The sequence below is a fragment of the Lampetra fluviatilis genome, chromosome 47, assembly GCF_964198595.1.
Source record: "Lampetra fluviatilis chromosome 47, kcLamFluv1.1, whole genome shotgun sequence".
Lineage (NCBI taxonomy): Eukaryota > Metazoa > Chordata > Hyperoartia > Petromyzontiformes > Petromyzontidae > Lampetra > Lampetra fluviatilis.
The window spans coordinates 6,433,753-6,446,110 of NC_136321.1; the positions used below are offsets into that span (position 1 = coordinate 6,433,753).

The following is a 12,358-nucleotide window of genomic DNA, read 5'->3' on the forward strand; positions in this document are numbered from 1 at the left end:
GGTGATGGTTACTATGTGTGATCCCAATTTAGTAATTTGCAGATGATTTTTTTTTCGTCAAATTTTGGCCCTGGCACACAAACGACAACCTACTCTTTTTCGATTTAAAGCTTTCGTCACTGCAGGGATTCATCTTATTGTTTCTTTCGGTAGAGTCACGTAGAATGGAAATAATAAAATAATAAAAATAAAACATAATAAAATAATTCTCACTATTTTTTTTATTATTTTATTATTTCCATTCTACGTGACTTTACCGAAAAAACCAAGAAGACAACCTACTCTTTCCGAATGCCCGCGAGTATTTTACGGTTAATATACCCACGGTAATGTCAGGATCGGAATCTTTATTTCGACTGGAGGAATCCATTGAGCTATGCAGCTCTTTTGCACAGATGTCCATTGTGTCCAATAACCAGAGTGTGGGCCTGCAAGATTAAAAACCGCGAGTTTCTGGAACGGGCCGTATCCACCCACACCATCCCCCAGGGTTTCTGAGGGTTGGTTGTTTGAAAACAGTAATGCAAACACGAACGAAAGTAATTTTGCAGCGAAAAAGTGACTTTACATTTTCCTGTATTTTCCCCCACTTAAACACACGCGCTCGCACGCATAGTTCCTTGGAGCTGGTGAAAAATGAACAGAAGGCCCTTTTGTTTATTTTATAGATTTGCATGATCACGTTGGTGCCATCGTATGGGCGGCAGATTAAAGAAAATAAATAGGGTGAAAAAAAAATGTTGCCTGAAAATGGGTTTTGCAGCGAAGAGACAGGTAAGCATGCCATATTCCAGTGGGTGCGTGGTGGGTGGGTGCGTGGGTGCGTGGGTGGGTGGGTGGGTGCGTGGGTGGGTGGGTGCGTGTGTGGGTGGGTGGGTGGGTGCGTGGGTGCGTGGGTGCGTGGGTGGGTGGGTGGGTGCGTGGGTGGGTGGGTGGGGGCGTGCGTGGGTGGGTGGGGGCGTGCGTGGGTGGGTGCGTGGGTGCGTGCGTGGGTGGGTGCGTGCGTGGGTGGGTGGGTGCGTGGGTGGGTGGGTGGGTGCGTGGGTGCGTGTGTGGGTGGGTGGGTGCTTGGGTGGGTGGGTACAAAGCACGTTACTAAATGTCAGGTGACATGAATTATAGCCAAAAAACCGCCACTCCCATGGTAATGAAAGCAGAATTTTATATTCGATGTCTGTCTGTGCTTGGTAAGTGAAATTTGCGCCCCTACTTTCGCTGAAAACTACATGTGAATAAACGGCCTTGTTATTGAGTCATGTCTGGAAACATTGATGGGGCTTCCCACTGCTATGAATCTTTCGTTTTATACATACATGCCTTTCCGCCGCTGTAAATTTCCGTGAAAATAAATGTACACCGCTAACTATAATAATTTACACCCCTTCTTCTTTCAAGGCTTTCCCATTGTCGCATCAGTTCGGGCGGGGGGGGGGGTTGTTTGACCATACTTCACCGCACTGACCATCCTTCACCGGTTGGTGGTGAGAGGTGGCCAAGGACTAGTTCGGCAAATACTCGCCACAGATGTTTGCCGTGACTGGCATTCGAACTGAGGTCACTTAATGCACTGCACAGCGTGTGATAACCACGGCACCACTGTTCCACCGTACGTGCGACACTACAGACTATTTATTGTAAATGTGTGTGTGTGTCTGCTGCTGTGGGGTGCAGTCGTGTAGCGGTTAGCACGCGGTGTTATGAACCTGACGATCGGCTGACGATCTGACGATCGGCTCTGAACCAGTCATGGGCCTCCCCTCGGCCTATTCATCCTCTAATGAGAACTTGGTGTGGTGTGTAAAACACTCCTCGTGTGCCGTGCTGGTCTTCATAGGTGCTCGCTAGCAGCGCTTGCTCCTACAGTCTTCTTTAGGCTATATGGGGGATCTTTGTCTCTGTCTTAGTACATTACGACACGGGGAGTGGTGGCAATAGCCCACTGCCCTTTGACCCTTGCCACTCGAGGTCGATTCCAGCTAGAATGTGAGCAACCAGTCGCGAATATTTGAACCGGTCCTGAGCTTCTCCTCCGTTACCTCGGCCTCAAATGAGTACCAATGGGATAAACCAAGGTGATCCGACGTGGTTGTTGACCGCATTAGCCTGTTGTGCGACTTGCCGGCTTTCACCGGTGCTCGCGAATGGCACTTGCCCCACAAATCTGTATGGCTATTAGTGGTGGTGAGACGGTGTCCTTCGTACATTCGTACGTAGTACATCTTTCGCTGCCTCCGTACTCAATATACGTATGTCACCGTCCTCTGCTAGTAACCCTAAACTTCACCTCTTCACGTAAAGTATCCGTTGAGATCTTTCCAGAGAGGAAATCGCACACACGAGCGATCAGCGGAGCTCATTCCAAAATTACTACCCAGGGCTGAAGGGAGAGAAGGAAAAAGGAAAATGACGGTTGTTACCATCGATTATCAAAAACAGTTACAAAAAAAGAATTTCACCAGCCCCCAGGTATCGTGATATTTGGATTGAGGATTTGATTACCTGCTGCATCATAGACTTGATGGCTACGTTCAGGCGTTGCGGTTATTTTACCAGGGAAAAATCGCAGCTCCTTGGCTACATGCAACGAGAGAGAGATAGAGAAATATTTTTAAAATGCTCTACTGCTGCAGCAGGAGTACCCTTCAGTAATTCTTCACTGCAGTTTAAAATCCCTAGGCGCTAGGGAGAAACACATTTTCTAAAACAAAACTGCTTTGCCTCTGCTGTTTAACCGTTATCTGTAACGGTAATGATCGACAGGATTATTGTCAGCGCGCCCTGTAGCCAGACACATACTGAATAAACCGAAACCCCAGATGGCATTGTTGAAGCAACATTAACTTTTAATGTGTATGTGCGTACACACTTATATATTCATATATGCGTGTGAGTCTAATGACCAAATCACCCGGAATGTGCTCAGTTCTAGTCTGATCTCAGAAGCTGTCTGGCTCGTGCTTGAATGTATGGCCACTGTATATAGCAGGTTGTTGTTATACTGGTAGGAACTTCCTGGTTACACCAGCCCACAGGGGATTATTGTGTCCGTCGTGCAGGGAGGGGCTGGGTGGGGAGGGGCTGGGTGCTTAGAGTGGGGAGGGGCTGGGTGGCGAGGGTGGGGAGGGGCTGGGTGGGGAGTGGGAGGGGTGGGGCTGGGTGGGGAGTGGGAGGGGTGGGGCTGGGTAGGGAGTGGGAGGGGTGGGGCCGGGTGGGGAGGGGCTGTTCACCCCGTGGTGCCCTTATAAAACTCAACGTTTAACCTACTCATGCCGGCTTGTGCCCGCCCTCACAGTCGGGCATATTTGTGGAATACACCACGCCGCCGTTGACCCTGGCCATTGACCGAGCAACCCAAAGTTCCTATCAGCTCCCTCCGCAGGAATGTGTTTATAGGCTATGGGATAGGTGGTGTGCAGCAAAGGGCAATGGAGCAAAATCACTTGGTTTAGTGTACTTCTATGTTGCCCACCTTCACCAGCCTGCACTGACCCTGATGGTGAAGTATGGTCGAATAATTCTCAACACCTCTGCACAGCGTAGAGCAGAAAAAAACACCGTACACCAACGCTGTGTGCAAAAATCCCAGTGGGATGCAAGTCAAACAACAACAACAACAACAACAACGACAAGACAACTTAGATTAAGGCCATCAGTCTTACTCCGTACTACAACAAACAAACATGGCCAAACCAGTAAACTTTTCGAAATCACCAATATAAAGCAATCAAACAGTGATCATAGAAACTGTGACGGAATTTTCACAATACAGTAATCCCTCGCCACTTCGCGGTTCAAGTTTCGCGGCCTCAGTGCATCGCGGATTTTTCAAACTGATTTAAAGGCCTCATTATACCTGTGCAGTAACACCATCGTCATCATTCATCATCATGTTCATCGAACTGCACAGGTCTGTCATCGTCGTCATTGTCATCGTCATTGTCATCGTCGTCGTCGTCATTACTGGAGTCAAGTCTCAAGATACTACTGTCATTGGTGAGTGTAGAACACCATAATACGTATCGTATGAGAGAGAGAGAGTGAATGTATAATATTAAAGTTTTATAATTAAATAGATTTAAGTAAAATATATATATATATAAAGTATAAATATACATATTTTAAACATTCTGGTACCCACACACACACATACGGAAATTCCTAGGGGGCCAATCCTACTTCGCGGATTTTCACCAATCGCGAGGGGTTCCGATCCACATTAACCGCGATGAACGAGGGATCACTGTAAACGACAAACAACATGTACTACCAAAACCCTGCACCCAGAGCTGGCTGCATGAGTCACTCCACAACAGTTCGAGGTGGACACGTCATCGAACGGCACGACATGGACGGCACAACTGGAATAGCACTGGGCAAAGCAAACAATGACTTGACTTTCTTGATGCACACGCGTGTAATGAGCGACTTCTGAGACACGTCGTGTAGAGGGCTTCTTCATATTTATTCTCACACTGGGCACAACACTGGGTCATATATAGAAACGTCTCTACTTTAGCTACGCACAGCCGACCTCTCTACATAGTCCCAACGCCTCCAATCCAACCACACGGCTGACTGACTAGTGTGACGATGACGTTCGATGGGAGCCGTGCGGAGGATCTTCCATGCGGCCGGACGACGGACAGAGATGACGACAAGTGGCGACGCAGCCAGGACCCGGGACCCCGCAATAACAACCCTGAACCCTCGGTTCCATCCCCCTTATATACCCCTCGGCGTGCTCAGGCCCCGCCTCTGGCCACGCCCCCTTCCAGAACCGTCGAGTAAGTTCTCCTAGCTTGCCGACTAACCCCACCTTTTACCTTTAACCCAGATACGCCCCCCCCCCCTTCTGATTAGTTGTTACATAACCTTGCCAATTCCCGTGATTACCTTTCCAGGACAACAGGTGGCACCCTGTCATTACACACGTACCGTACGTACTTGTATGCACTTGTATGCGTACGTGCAGGATACATTGAGTGCCTGTAATCTGGGCACCTTTGTGTGGGTACGGTCAGAACTGTATAGAGCTGTAACTTGTCGAGACAAATCACTGGTTATCTGCTTGCAGTTGGGAAGCTGTTGGCTCGGTCCAGCTGCTAGCTGTGGGAGCTCTAACGGGCGAAATTGCTGGCCAGTGGGCGTGAACCTACCAGCTGGCAATAAGTCTGCAAAGGCTTTCGATGAACTTTCGCTTGGCTTAAAGCTGCATCTTATTCACACAAACATGTGAGTGTGTGTGCGCTTGTGTGTGTGTTTGCGTCTTCGGTAGATGTAGTAAGTGTGAAACGGTAGCAACAATGGTTATTGTGCTGCGCGATGAACTCGTAAAACACGAGTTCGATTCCCGCTCTCACGGCCAACATCGGCGGCAAATGCATGAGCCGGTTCTGGGACTCCCCGAGCCTTGGTATACCCTGGCGTGGTGTGTAAACATCGGCACCGGAGAGACAAAAGTGGCTGGGTGCAGTGCTGGCCACATCGCCACCTCACGTGCCATTCCAGCCTTCATAGACGTTCGCTTAAACGGCAGCTTGCGCCAGCGACGTAAGAAGACCATCACGGGGTTCTTTGTTCTGTGTACTTGGGCAGTGGCGGTGTCGCAGCGGTGGTCAGCGTATTGTATTGTACAATCTCAACAGGTCCAGGTTTGCTCCCTGGTCACGCACACTAGAAGGCATTCCTCGTATTTTATTGATGCCTGGCCTGGGCCTTCCTCATGTTTACCCGGCAGAAAGTGAGTGAGACCCTTTCAGATGGGGAGTCTCACGCTTAAGGGGATCGGTGTTAAAAGAAAGAGGGTAAAGTGCGTGAACTCTCTCAGTACATTGTCCAGGTTACCCACGATCACATCACCCGGAACGTGGCCCAATCTTGTCGGATGCTCAGCAGGGTAAGGCCCTGGAGCCAGCGCTTGCAAATTAGTGACCGTCGTGCCTAAGACGCACGCTATGTATAGGTTGTGTAGGCATTGTGGATAGGAGGGAAATGCGGCGAACTGCACGGTGGGAGGGGGGGAGGGAGCGATCATCCAGCAGTGGATTGACAAACGACCACTAAAAATACGGGTTGACAAATGTTACCTCGTTCTGGCTTAGTTAACGTTGTGCATGCTCCGGTAGCGTTGATGTTGATTATAAATAACGTTGAAATTGCTCCAATTACGGGCATTAGTGGATCATTACAGGCATGGGCTCTCTAAGTGTGTTAACACACGCGTGTGCTCGTGTTCGCTTGCATTTGTGTGTGCACGTGTATGTATGTGTGTGTGGGGAGCAGTTAGCGCGCTGCGTTACGAACCCGGCGACCCGAGTTCGATTCTCGCTCCTGGCCAACACCAGTGACGATTATCTGAACCGGTCATGGGCCTCCCCTAGGTCGACTCAGCCTCAAATGTGTACTTGGTGTGACGTGTAAACATCGCTACTGGGGAGACAAAGGCGGCCGGGCGTGGTGCTGGCCACCCATCCCCATTGTGTTCCCGTACCGGCCTTGATAAATGCTCGCTAACAGCGATTTCCCCCACCCACCGCCCCCGCACTTTGTTACAGGCTATACGGGGGATCTTTGTCTTTGTGTGTGCGCACGCGAGACGAGGCTCCCCCAGCAGAATCGTAAAAGAGATTAAATCCCCTGCAAAGATGCACACAGCTCCGCTGGGGCCACGTGTGATCAAAACTCATTTTTATTTTTTGCGGTGAGCGATGCAGCGCGGTGCGGCGCTGGCCAGGCCCTTGATGGAGCGTGCGGAGAATGAAGCAAAGCCATTCGAGTCTTTTTTTGGTCCCTGCCAAATTTCTTTTCCCCAATATCCTCGCGTATTAAATAATAACGCCATCTCCGAGGAGCGAACGATGCGGTTAGGACAAGGTGGAAGAGTGTTGGGGGGGGGGGGCGATGTTCCTCGTTTTCTAACATCCGTGCTCATTTCCCGTCGATGCCGTGCAACGTTCTTAAAATCCTCCCGTAGCCGTCGGCAGCGTCGTGTGTTTTCGCGTAATTACCATTTTTTTTGCTTAAATTGTCAATTCTGTGGGACGTATGACTCCGGCGTGCGCGCATCAAGTGGCATATACAGTAAATTTTGCTGACGGTCCCACCTAAAGTCACGAAAGCTTCAAATCTAGATACAAAATATAATCATTGGTTTTACCCTCGGCAATAAAACAGGAGGCGTTACGATGTTAAAACACCAAACAGAAACCTTTTGCGAGGAATCATGGCCACGCGTACTTGTGGTGAACATGCAAACGAAAACACGCTCTGGTAATATATGCAGCAAAAGAAGGCTGGTCTCTGGTGTGGACCAATCAGTTTCAAAGACAATGCATCATATTACGAGAGGATGTTTTTTTGTTTGCTTGTTCACCACAAGTGCGTGTGGCTAAGGCAGGCATGATTGCATACTCTTTGGTTATTTCGGTAAAATTTCGATCTAAAGCTTTCGTGACTGCAGGGATTCATCTTCTTGGTTCTTTCGGTAAAGTCACGTAGAAAGGAAAAAAAATGTAAACATAATAAAATAATTCTCACGACGTTTCGGCCACAACGCAAGCAGCCCGTCCTCAGGTGAAGAACAGGTCTGTCGGAAAGACAGCGTCCGAATGAATCGGTAAAGTCACGTAGTTAGAAATAAAATGTAAACAAATCACGACGTTTCGATCGCAACACAAGCGGGTCTTCATCAGAACCAACGAGTATGGATTCTTGCAGTCACGAAAGCTTAAAATCAAGATTGCAGACATGATTACTTGCAGAAGGTTTCCGTTTGTGTTTTAACATCTTAACACCTGTTTTGTTGCCAGAAGGGGTAAAACCAATTCTTATATTTTCCAAAGATGTTCACATATCTGACCAATTCGAATGTCCAACTATATTTCAGTTTCCCCCATTGAGTCACATATGCAACATTGTACTATACTCCCCTAATTGAAGTTTTAAACGGTTTATTCATGTGGCATTGAAGCTGACATGCCTACTCGCTTGGATGTGTACATGATGTTTTAATAACAAAAACCAGAAAGAGGATTTGGGAAGAAAGTTTCCCTGCAAGAGTTAAAGATGCATCCATTAATCGGTGACAATCAATGCTTTTGCGCACAAGACGTGCGTTGATTCGCGCGTTCGAAAAATGGTTTGCAATATATGCAAATTACATGCAAATTGTATAGTAATATTACATGTCAGCTTATAAGCGAGACGAAACCAACGAGAAACAATTTAAACGGGATGGTAAAAAGATAACTGGTTCTGGAATCTCAATGTGACCCCCAAATCGTGAAAATTCATCATTTTTATTTGGTGGTTGGGGGAGTGGTGGAGGTACGTAAAAATGCTGAACTTATTTCGCACCACCGTACGTAGCCAACCGTGCTAATGGGAGGTGCAGGGGAAGGACAACAAACGAAACACAAAAGGCAGTTCTAAAGAAATGAGCCTTCAATCTACATTTAAAAGTGCATAACTTCCTAATATCTGAAGGAAGAGCATTCCAGACGGCCGCAGAAGCGCATCTGAAAGCTCGCGATGCGATGACCATCTCAGTCCGATGGTCAGCCAAAAGCCACTGCTGCGAGGATGACCGGAGTTCGCACGATGGTTTATGCTCCTTGACGAGATCAGCAAAGGTATTGTGCTACATTTGTGGCGACCATTTGTTGTGTAATGAGTATGACGTTCTAACGCACGTGGTGAATTCTACATCGAGCTCACGACGTCATCATGACCACATCTGTTGATGGCACCGCGCCAACGCGTTTTACCCTGCGCCCGTTCCCAGCAGCTGCGCGGTCTCCAAGGTCTAACCTAAGCCTACCACCATCTGCTCTTAAACTCGCACCGAGGCCCATAGACTCGCACGGAGACCCATAGACTCGCACGGAGACCCATAGACTCGCACGGAGACCCATAGACTCGCACGGAGACCCATAGACTCGCACGGAGACCCATAGACTCGCACGGAGACCCATAGACTCGCACGGAGACCCACAGACTCGCACGGAGACCCATAGACTCGCACGGAGACCCATAGACTCGCACGGAGACCCATAGACTCGCACCATCTGCTCTTAGGTATTTCATTTGATTGCCAGACTCAGGGAGACGACTCCAATCCCTGAATTGTACTTGCCGAGTACAAAATGGAGGGCTATGTTCTCAACAAACCTGGATCCTTATTTCTGTGTGACCTGAATCTCACGTCTGACAGACTCACAAGTGGGGTGCTGATTCAGTCTCCTGCACATTGCATCTTAACTATAACCTAAACCTTTTAAACATTTTTTTACTTTTACCAGATAAGGCCTACTGAGCTATAGAGTTGTTTTTCACAAGCGGCCTGACCACAAATGATAGCCCAATGAAGTAGCTTATGTGGAAATTTCTAGCAGCCAAATATTCTAAACGCATGTTGATTCTAAATGTGGAGGGAAAACCCGGAGGACCCAGAAAAAAACATCGACGCAACCACAGGGAGAACATGCAAACTCCAAATATACAGCAGGCCTCAGGGTTGGGATAAAAGCCACGACTTCCTGTATACCAGGTGAGGTAGTCAACATCTTGCCACCGTGGCACCCCCAAAACAACTGGCACTGCAGTGTCCGTTATCGGCGTTCACAACTGTCAATAGTGGAGACCTCTGCGTTGACACGCTCTCGTGCGTGCGTCCGTCCAGATTATGTTTGGTGAAACATGACCAGGCGGGGCACCGACTCAGCCTCCACGACATTGCATCTGCACTTCCAATGAATGATATTTAGCGACTGCCAAGATGTTTGACCGTTAATGGTGGGGGGCATTTATAGTCGCGTTTATTGCGCAACATAAACATGTTCTCGTTGACCTGCCGAACTTGTGACCTTCCAAAAAAAACCCCGACTGAGCACGACAACCAGAACCAGCTCCCCTCTGCTTTTCGCCTAAATTGCGTCCGTCAATAACGGCCCGTCATAATTTATGAAGCGAACAAATCCCGGCTGCCCCCCGCCATCGGCGCTGTCCGTCCTTCTCGTCTCCTCGTGCCTCTTCGCCGCAAGTTCCGGAATTCTCCTTGCGCTCGGTCGCTTCGCCACTGAGGCAGAAAGTCGGATGTCTGCGACAGGGCACATTGGGCTTGAGCGTGCGTGGCTGAATCCATGCAAATCGCTCAGCCAAAATTCCCGTCTGTTAACCCATTCCAGCTTTTAGGCGGATCTAATTGGTGTTTTTCTGCCGTTAATTGCGAGGGAGCGTTGGACCAGGAGCAGTCGTCCGCGGGACTGTGCTATGAACCCGGGTTACAATCGAGTTCTCGATTGTCAGTCGTGGGTAACGTCAGCAACGAGCGATACCTGAACCGGTCCTAACACCCCTCCCCCCTCCCCCCTCCCCCCCAATTGGACGTCTGTGAAAAGAGCTTCAAAGCTTTTCGGATTAAATTTCGATTTAGGAGTACCCCTATCCCCTCCCTTTGATGCTGCTAATCCTGCATAATGCACGGGCATAATATGACTTTGAAAACCCCCCGCCCACCTCCTACGCATTTCACAAATAGTACTAATCACTTACCTGCATTTCCCATAAATATGCTAAATTCCTCTTGATATGCAAATTATTTTGTCAAGGCGCCCTTCCCCCCTTCCAACCCAGCTTAAATATACGCTGCCAAGCCTGGTGGTGTTTCATTCAGACGCTGTCTCCCCGACAGACCTGGTCTTCAGCTGAGGACGGCTGCTGGCGTTGTGGCCGAAACGTCGTGAGAATTGTATTTTATTATGTTTTATTTTTATTATTTTATTATTTCCCTTCTACGTGACTTTACCGAAAGAACCAAGAAGAGGAGCTTATCGGATTCTTCCTGTCCAAATAAGTGTTCTGAATTCACCAACCTGTGCTGTACCTGCTGTCCAACTTGGCGAAGTATGGTCCACAGCCCCATGCAGGAAAACCTTCGTCCAGCGGTGAATTGAAACGGGGTTCTTCATTTTTTTGCGAAATGTATAAACATTTGGAGGTAGAACACACAACCCCCCCTCCCTCCCCCTAGGCAATTTTTACATTTGATTCAAGAAATGTATTTTTATTAGCATAGCCGGCAAATGCCGTGTCTCTAGTGGCTCTGTGCGTGACAGTAACCCAATAAATGTCACCTATGAATAGAAAGGCATCGACTCTTGCGCACCTGATTCAACACACGTAGCTTTGAAACTGATAATAATAAATAAATAAATAGATTAATTAATTACTTAATTGCTCCATTCCCATTTAACACAAATATTCGCCACCCTACAATTAACGCCAGCTGTACAATGGCCATCTGTATAGGCAAAGACGAAGACGCCCCCGTATAGGCTTTAACAGGCTGTCACGGCACGTACCGTTCGCAAGCACCTATGAAGGCTGCCACGACGCACTGGGGTTTGGGTAGCCAGCACCACGCCCGGGGGCTGCCTTTGTCTCCCCAGGCATCGTGTTTACACACCGCACCAGGGTGCTCATTTAAGGCCAAGTTAAACTAGAAGAGGGCACAGGGCAACTTCAACTATTCGCCACTATCTTCTTGGTTCTTTCGGTAAAGTCACGTAGAAGGGAAATAATAAAATAATAAAATAAAACATAATAAAATTATATAATAAAGTAATATTATATAATGATATTTTACTTTTATTACTTTATTATTTCCGTTCTACGTGACTTCACCGAAAGAACCAAGAAAATGAATCCCTGCAGTCACGAAAACTTTACATCGAAATTTAATAATATTTTATTATGTTTTATTTTTATTATTTTATTATTTCCATTCTACGTGACTTTACCGAAAGAACCAAGAAAATGAATCCCTGCAGTCACGAAAGCTTTAAATCGAAATTTATTCGCCACTGTTATTGGTCATGAGCAAGAATGGAAGTGGGGTCGCCGGGTTCATCGTGCAGTGCGCTAGCCACTCCACTACTGCTACACACGCCACAAATGGCGAAATGTTAACTGCCTCGCCCAGTATGACGAAGGTCGTGCGTTCGATCCCGACCTTGACGCCTGTATATTTTGAGGTTGCATGTGTCTCCCCGTGGTCGTGTGGATTTTTGTCTGGGTCCTTCGGTTTTCCCCCTCCACATTTAGAATCAACGTCACGCGTTTAGAGTATTTGGCGGCTATAAATGTCCGCGCGATAAGCCACTTCATTGAGCTATCCTTTGTGATAACCAGGTCGCTTTTGAAAAAAAAAATCTATATAGCTCAGTGGTCCTTCCCTCGTAAAAAAAAATTGTAAAATAAATAGTTACACACACACGCAGCTTAGTTATTGACATTGCTCTTTTGAGAGGCTCTGGAGGATGTCGATTTGCAACACCTGCTAGTTTTCCTTTTTGCTAAA

At 47.8% G+C, this 12,358-nt stretch overlaps 1 protein-coding gene across 1 annotated transcript in view; it reads left to right on the top strand.

Annotated features, from left to right (window-relative positions):
• LOC144947799 (dystrophin-like) overlaps positions 1–12,358 on the top strand; it is a 330,156-nt gene that overhangs the window by 99,083 nt on the left and 218,715 nt on the right. The gene's annotated exons all lie outside the window — the stretch shown is intronic.